Source organism: Lagopus muta, chromosome 2, assembly GCF_023343835.1.
Source record: "Lagopus muta isolate bLagMut1 chromosome 2, bLagMut1 primary, whole genome shotgun sequence".
Lineage (NCBI taxonomy): Eukaryota > Metazoa > Chordata > Aves > Galliformes > Phasianidae > Lagopus > Lagopus muta.
In genome coordinates this window covers 99959364-99968411 of record NC_064434.1, presented here as the reverse complement: position 1 = coordinate 99968411, position 9048 = coordinate 99959364, and positions in this window count along the sequence as shown.

Below are 9048 nucleotides of genomic sequence, written 5' to 3'. Positions count from 1 at the left end.
CTGCCGTGCTGGACTCGTGCACTGCTGAATGACTGGCTAACATCTGTAGCAGTCTCTCTTTTCTGGCAGTCTGATTGCAGCTGTGCGCTGCACTCGCTGAAGCTAGTAGAATCATACCCAAGATTCATCCTGTTCAGAGGTGGAGGGGTGACATTCCAGTAAGTACTTCAGTAGGAACAGAAATACAGTGAAACAGTTTCCTTCTGCTGGTCACAGATGAAAATGCTGCAGATGCATCAAGACCTAGGATCAACACCAAGATGACAAACAGATCTTGCTGGCTCTCATTTTACTTCTGTCTTCATGACTCTTTCTTGACATGTTTATTACAGTGGTCGTTATCCCCAGTTTAGGACACTGAGGTGCGCTGAATATGAGAGCGCAGGTGAGATAGTCCTGGGGAAAAAGAGCATGAGCAGTACTGAATGGCAAAGTCTCTGTTCAATGTACAGGATGAGAGGGTGGAAATTGTAGGGTGGAGAGCAAGAAGCAAACAAACAGATTTAGTCTGCCAGTTTCACTCAATTTTCTCAATCCATTTCAACTACGCAGTGGCCAGCTGTTATTACAGCATGCATATCTGGAAGCACTAGTCCAAGTTTTTCTGTGGGATTTGCATCTATTCAGATAGAGGGACAAGGAACAGCTGAAAGACTTCAGACCAGTCCAGCTGGTTTTCTAGTAACCACTCAAACAGAGCATTATACTGATTGTGTTGTGCTGAAATTAAACATTTAAGAAGCAGGAGCTGAGTTGTTCTTTTGGGAGACAGGAGAGGGTGAGATCTTTCAGTCTTTTTCTAGTGTACACCAGCAAGGTGTCCAGAAGGCCAAAAATCCATCCCATGTATCAGATGGCTTTCAGGGCACAAGCCTTTCCATATTTTTCTGGGCACCACTAGCCTCAGTGGTTGAAAACACTTGGAATAAACATTTTTCATTGTATTGACTGTGTTTTAGCCCTCTTGAAAATTCTGCCATTAAACAGAAAATGGAAAGATTCTCTTGCTTGTAGCAGCAGTAAGCCCCACACCACCACATTAGCACTACATCAGGTGCCCCTGCTCCTCCCTCTGCTCTTTGCATCTCTGCTGGGACACAGACACAGCAGTTAGAAGAGAACAAACAGCAGCCAGGACAGGTCAAGCACACAGAATGAAACTGCAGCACTGCTCTTTCAACATGTACTCAAAGCCACTTGCACTGTCAGAGCGGAACTTCCCCGGTGTTGAAGGGGAAAACCAGTGAAAGCATTTTAGTGACAAACAGTGACTAGATGATTGCTTTGTGATTCAACAGCCATGCAGGAGAAGGAACAATTCTTACAGGAGGGATCAAGACAGCAACTTGAAAGGCTCTGTTTCCAGAGAGGCAGTTTACATACAGTTCCGTATTCAGACAAGTTCATGCAGCATATTTCACTCTTATTAAGTGCTCCAGGAAATGAGAGGAAACATAAGCATCCTGAGTTTCTCCATATAAAAATTAGAAGTCTTCAGTATGGCCATCAAAAGCAACGTATTTCTCTGTTTCTTTCTCTAAGAAAGCAGCTGCTGCTGCCATCACTCCCCTCATCTTTTTCTTATTTGGGGTCATGACTATTTGGGTAACCCCAGCTACGTGGGCTTTTCACCACACCTTGGGAATGTTCTCTTTGCCAGTTTGTGGAACCATGCTCCTGAAAAACATCGTATATCAATAGCAGTTCTTTTCTTTGGAGCATTTCTCAGTCACTGAATCAGGTTTCCCCAGGAAATTACACAGAGGAACCTATTCATTTGCTATTGGGTGTGGGTGGTAGATTGTATCACATGAATACACAGGTATCACTCTTCTGATGTTCTCATGTCTCTCTCTTCCCATCTTCAGATTAAAAAAAATCCATTGTATCTTGTTAGGAAGTGTACTTTGTCTTCCCTCTTATTGGGAAGGATTTTATTTTTTTTAATAAAAATATCTGAACCTACATGGTGTAAGGGATAATAAGTGGGCTCCATTAAAATGAAGTCCTCCACTGCAGATAATGCCAAGAGTTTGGATCAACAGCAGTATGCAGCCACTTGTGTGAGCGGAAGGCAGTAGTTACACTAAGTTCCCTGAATAAAATTTAGGGAGGGGTGCAGTTTAGCAAGAAGCAATTACCTCTGTGTGCTGGAATGTAGCCAGCATGTTGGAATTCAGAGGGATTTTGAATCGAACAAAAAGGTAGAATCAGTTTTTCCATCATCAGAAGTTCTGATGTAAACATCATACAACAATGACATTCAGATTCATGTCTGGAAACTGTTCTTTTAACTTAGTCTCATTATTCCTTAATGCTTTATCCATATGACGACCTTTGGTTGGGGAACACACAGTTACAAACAATTTGACCTTCCATAGAATGATGTTTTGACAACGCCCAGCAAGAACTGGAGAGGAGCTTCTCCAGATTTTGTCTAAGAACGTGCTACATGTCTTGCATCAATGTTATCAATGGTAACTTCCTCCTGTGGGGTTATTTCAGTGTTCCCCTTATGGGGTAGGCTGCAGAAAGCGGGTATAGGTGACTCCTCGTACATTCAAATTAAGGAATGTGACTGACTGACCTCTTCTTAGGCTTGCCTAAGTCCTCACATCCTTAAAAGCTTGAGGTGCGTGTTTGTAAACACCCAAGGAGAACAGCACTGTTATTCCAGAGCAGCAGCTTGACTACAATAACATCCAAGCTGCTTTTGTGGTGTTTTACAACATAGATTTTCCCCCCCACTTTCCTTCCTTGTGCACAGAAGCCCTTCCCTCTTCACTCCCCTCGCACAGACTGAAGTAAACAAGCCTTGGTTTAGAAACACCACTTGCTAAGTTCAAGGCTAATGCATGCAAGTCAATTACTGTGTAGCTTTCCAGCTCCCTCAGGCAATGCAGATAGAGTAACAAAGTCGGTATTTAAGGTGGGACAACCTGATTTGGAACAGTCCTTCACTGCCCGAAGGGGAGGAAGGCCCAAGCAGTACAGCTCACATTCACCGTGGCACACCCGCTGCTTCCTCTGCCAGTCAGGAGCATAAACACTGTACAAGCTGTTGAAGTTTTCAGTGGCAAACCAACATGTTACACACTGTGTCAATGAGCATCAGAATTCATATCCAGCCATCTTTAAGGTTTCTTTATCAACCAGCATGAGCATCTCTGATTTGTACCAAAGGAGAGCGACTGGAGTCTCAGCTGGCAGCAGTGTGTTAAATTCCCAAAAGCAGTTGTTCTGACTGGACAGAAGGACCCAGTCCCTAAGTGAAGATTTATTTCATGTAGCAATCAAGAGTTAATTCCTGTGTACATCTAGAAGGATCATTAAGCAGTCTAAACATCCATAAAAAATAACTAGCACCCAATGATCCAGTTCTAGCACGGAACAAACCTCTTGCAAACTAGGAAACTCAGCCTATTTGCCACAAGGAAGATTAGTTCTTCAATTAATAACATATTTGGTGAATCATCCTTCCAAAGGCTACAAGGAGGCTGGTGGGCATCCTTTCTTCCAATAAATCACTCTTCAAACTAAACCACAAAAATGGCCATGTGCTTCCCAGGGTCCCATCTGCAGTCACCGGTGCCGTAGCTCAAACACTGATGATACGTTGGGCCCCATTTTATTTTTTTCTCCCATTTACAACCTGCTTCAGCCCAAGGCCTATGGCAGGCAGTACACACTTGACCAGTAATCATTTACTGACTAAGCCATACACGCTCTCTATCTTGCCAGCTGCACCCATCAGAAACAGCAATGCTACACAACAAAAGCAGTTGAATGTCTTGTAGGCATCCAGACCCATGGTAACTAGGCCATAGTCATGGGCCATTTGTCTCAACGGCCACAATACATGGCCTACAGCTGCCTGTTCAACTATGAAACTTTTATGGTACTTGTTTTTTTCTCCCCAGTGAACACCTCACAGGAACAGGGCCAGTGAGGTTTGCTCGCAGCGCTTGTCTTCAAACTCTGCTGATTCAATCACTCCAGTTCTTTGCCTGCAGCAATTCTCCAGTCTTACAATCTGTGTCCCCTGTCTGAGAGAAGATGCTGGGAAGGATGCGTGGTCAGATCTTAGAACACATGAGCAGAAGAGAGTAGAGATCATGTGCTGCCTGTGGACAGGCAAATCCTGTGCCTGAACAGCTTTTCCCTCCCCTTCTACTCTCTACATTTCAATTCAACCTCAAAGCACTACATTATCTCAATCTTGGCAGTATTTCTCTACCTGTCAGTTTCCCAGTTTCCCAGCTCTGGAAGTAGTAGTCACAACCTGTGCTTGTGGTTGTTCATAGCAATGCATCTCTTCAGGACATTCTACCATCCTACTCCCACAGGGGAGCTGGGGAAGCCCTCCATGGACCCTGCACAACCACAGAGACCTTTTGAGACAGAAATGATGGACTTTTGTCCCGTGCTCCCTCCCAGTAGAAAGCCAATCCCTGTCAGTACCCTAGAAACAACACAGCAAAAGTTGCTCATAACCCAGCTCTGGGAAAGAACTGCCAAAGGCATAAAGGGATCAATCATTTGTAGGGGGGATGAGTGGACAGGACAGAAACCTGATGGAAATCAGGCAAACTGCAACACTTGTGCAGGCTTGGTGCAAGCAGAGCTTTGTGGAAGCAGCTCATGCTTCCATAGAGAGTCAATCTGGCCATCCTGCATCTGCTGTCTGTCCCCCACCCAGCAGGAAACACAAACATCTTCTTCATGAGCAACGTAAGTAAGCCAGGAAATGATAAACTGCTAATGTGACAAATGAGGACACACTGCCCTTTCCAGCCACCCTCTCATCCCACCCCTCTAAAGGATCATCCAAGGTCACAAATATTTCTAATTATCTATTTCTGATAGCGTGCCTCACTCATTCAATTTATTTTACACAAACAAAGGCAGACTGACAGCTTTTCACTACTTTCTTCCAGCTATCAGTTCTGCTTCCCACATTTTCAGGGCTAGCTCAACCTGTTCTGAGCCCATTGCTCCTCTCCATCTAAACAAACGAACAAGACTCTGCCACCCTGGATAGAGACTTGAAATTAAGCTACCAGACATGCCAATTAACTTACAGCCTTAATTATTCTTGAGGAACTTCAGATAATCAGTATCAGGCACCATCTGAGCCAATGCACAGCTAGGTCAGTGTTGCCCCACAGCAGGACCTGCTGGGGACATCCAGCTAGGCTCACTCCACAGCTGTCCTCTGACCACTGTGACTTCAGCAAGACAGAGCCAGTGGCTGTCTTACTGGAGAAACAGATAGGCTGCTCTTATCAGCTCACCAGAGACAAGCATGCAAAATACATAGCATATTGCAACCTTTGTATTCAACTACATACCCAAAAGGGGAGAGGTTAGGAGACAGAGAAGGCTCTGGACAGAGCCAGAGAAAAAATTGTAAGGTACAAGGGGAGAAAGAGGATTCTTAAAGCCACAGCAAAAAGCTGTTTACTTCCTACTTAAGTCCAAGTGCAAAGCCTGAATGCAGTCCAAGAAGTATAAAAAGGCCACTGACTGTTTACTGTGTTTTATAGAAATTTCTCTAAATACCCTATTAGAGATGAGTGCATACAAAGAGGACATAATGGATTTACATGTAAGTACAGGTGTTTCATTATACCTCTTGATATCATTGCTCCAACTATGCTTAACCAAAGGCTTCAAGTGATCACAAAACTGCCTCATCTTCCAGAAGTGCTGAACAGCGGCGTGTTCACGTCTTTGCACAGAGCTCTGGGTTTAAGCCCACCCTTTTAAAAAGGGAATCATTTTATCTTTGCATTTCTTCCAAAACCTTTTCCAAAAGGGGACTCAGATTGAAAGCTCATAAGCACATCTGGCTTTCCAATTGCATTCACATTACCTGTTGCAGGATTGAACCAGCCCCACTGTTGCCAAGCCAATGGTGCACAAAGCACTTTACTTGCATGAGGACCATCTGCTGTTTCACCAGAAATGGCACGTAGGGATGGGGGAGAAGGAGAGGTGTGAAGCAGTGCTTGCCTGAAATAATTCTTTTCCACTCAAGCATCCGTAAGCTCAGATTTCTAGGCAAAAGTTCCATTTTATTTATTTTTTAAAAAGAGATTTGCCAGCAGAAACAAAAGATAAGCAAACAAGTGCTTCAGTCAGCGCTATGAAGACGATAACCCGGCAGTAGCATCACGCTTCCTTTCTGCACTGTGCGTGCCCAACGCAGCTGACTGGACACCAGATATCTCCGTGCTGAGGACTGCCGTAACGTCACACGGCTGCAGGGATGACAGCCACCCACAGATACTCAAACAGATGCACCAGAGGAGAAAAAAAAAAGCAAATTCTGGGCAAGGAGCCAGCGCTGCTCAACGCGGCCATCTGACAGAGCTGCACTGTAAGCTCCAGATCTATTTAGTAAAACACACGCACTGAGTAATCAGATGCATTTTACTACACTGCAGAATGCTTTTTTCTTTAATCCAAAGACAGTTCTTAAGTGCGTCCTCTGTGGGTGTGAGCAAGCCCTCCACAAGCAATGGACGCACCAGAAATGGGGCATGAAAAAGAGCCAGCCAAGCCCCTCTGACAGGTTTTACTGGTTGAATATAGCTTTACACACAGAGACATTTGGCATAGGAACACACCAGTTCATAGGGTAATTAGTTAGAAATTATCCTTCCAAGAAGTCACCTATCACACCGACTCCCTTGATTACTTCTGCTGAGTAACAAAAGCCACTGAAGATTAAGCTCTTTTTCTTTGCTATTTTTTTTTTTTCTTGGTTAAGACTTTGGTTTGTTGTTTCCTGATCTGAATAAAGAACAAACCCAGGATCATAATTTACTACAGAAAACAATGAAGTTCTTATCATTGTAAATATATGGAGTGAGATAATACAAATCCTGTTCCCTGGTATTTCCCCTCCACCCTCCTTCTCCTACCACTACCCTTTCCAGCTTTAGGGCCTCTCCCCTGCTTGCATGGAAGATTTGACGCCCATAAGAAAGCCATAAATTACTCCCAAACAGCTACTGAATGTAGCAATGACCGTCCAGTAACACTTCCACAGAGCAATAGAGCTTCCTGGCAAGCTGATAAGAGTTTCCTGTTTTGAATTCTTTTTGTGGTTTTTTTTTGGGGTTTTTTTTGTGCAGTTTTTTTTTTTTTCTTAATGAAAATGAACTCTCTCAAGCATCTCTGAAAAGAAAGGGCCATCAGATTTCCACCTCCAAATGAGTTGTGTTGCAAAATATTCTGTTCTTCTGAAAGAGAAGAAGGGACCAAGTCCAAAACAACAAGCATGCCTACTTGGGAAGGAGGCATGGCTCGAATCCATCGCTGCTTGAGGATGCTGGGTTGGCTTCTGCACACACCACAAGTCCTGTCCTGGTCTGTCTCCTCACATGCTTCACTTTTATGCTGCCTCAGCATAGAGACATACCCAGCTCTGTCCATAGCTGGGGACAGAAACATATTGAAGCTGAACCCTTCCCATTCTGACCTGCCCAAGGTGCTTTTGGTGGAGGACTCAGCCCCTGACCCACCTCTGTTAAATGGACACACAAACCTCACTTATCCCCAGAAGAAAGGAAAAATTTTACATACCTTTGGTTCGTTATCAAGTACTGATAAATAATACCCCCCTTGGATTAGTAGATTCACATCCTGGATTTTAACATTTAATCCCCTAAAGTCATCTCATTAAAATAATCAGCTTGCAATTCAGCCCATTCTAGGAAAGGATGTAAGAGTAGCTTGTCCTGCAGCCCATGTCCTCTGCCCCTCAGAAAGCAAAGGCAGAACTTCCCTCCCAGCCCCTCTAGGCCCAGAAGCAGCCTGAAACTGATTTCATGTAGGCAAAACTGAAAGGAGATGTTTTGCAAAGGAAAAAAAAAAATTATGCATAAGCAAGCTAATTTTCAAATGTGAAATTTGAAAGAGACTATGCCCTACAGGGGAAGAACACTTCTGATCAGTGCTTTTTCAAAAGCAAGCCAGACATGGTTTTGCATCACTTCTTTAAACCAAGTTTCACCACCTTATCTTACTGTAAAGAGCAGAAGCAGGAAGAACTTGCACAATATAGCAGAGACCTTAGACTTGCATTTTTTGTTTTCATATTCCCCTGTGTGTCAGCCTCACACAGTTATTCGCACATAGGCTTGCCCAGCACAATTTAATTCTTACTTGGTAAGCCAGGTCACTGACTGGTAGTTGTAGGGTCTCACATAGTTGGGCTGCCCCATTAAGCATTGTGCTTGGCCTATGTTTTCCTTCCCTGAGTAAGGCTAGGATCTTTTGTAACCAAAGACTCAGAGCAAAGCTTCACTGCAGAACACAGTGCTTCCTGGTCTTTGTGCATGGAGGAACTTTTGCTTTTTCCTTCTCAGAAGGAGCGCATCAGAAGAGTTGTGTAAAGGCTTTGCAAGGATAGAGCTGCTGGCAGTACCAGGCAAGCAAAGCCAGGCCCTCCCAAGCTCCATGTGCACGTTCCTGGGGAGCTCCAGGGCCCCCAACCTGTACACACCTGGCTGAATGACATCTACATTCCTCTCTGCTATTTGGTCATTTCTTACTTTTCTAGGCTGTCAACAAAACATGCTGTGGTGCAAATCTTAAAATGCACATTCCTGACCACGTACTGATAAAGCAAGCTGTGGGTTTCTGCCAAAGCCTTTTTCTGCCCCCAGGCAGCTGGTTACACACAGCTGGAAACTCCCTGGTAGAGCAACAAGCCCCCAGATGACCTCAGAAGCTGTCCTGTTTCCCATTTGCAGGGACTTTTCCCAGGAGAGTAGTGGATTGAACATGTTCCTAAAGCATAGACGTGAACACATGAAAACCAGCAGCATGGCCAATCAGATGTTTATCCTATGCTTTTGTTCTTCTGGGTGACTTTTCTGGATCTATTTTTGCAAGCCAAGCAAGAAGTCTTTCAGCCCCAGGTCCCAATCCCATAGAGCCACTGTAGATAAACCTGCAATGGCCTAGCTGCCTCCTGACATGATGCCACCAGGGATGCCCATCGCTAGTGGAGGTGCCTGTGGGACATGCAGCACT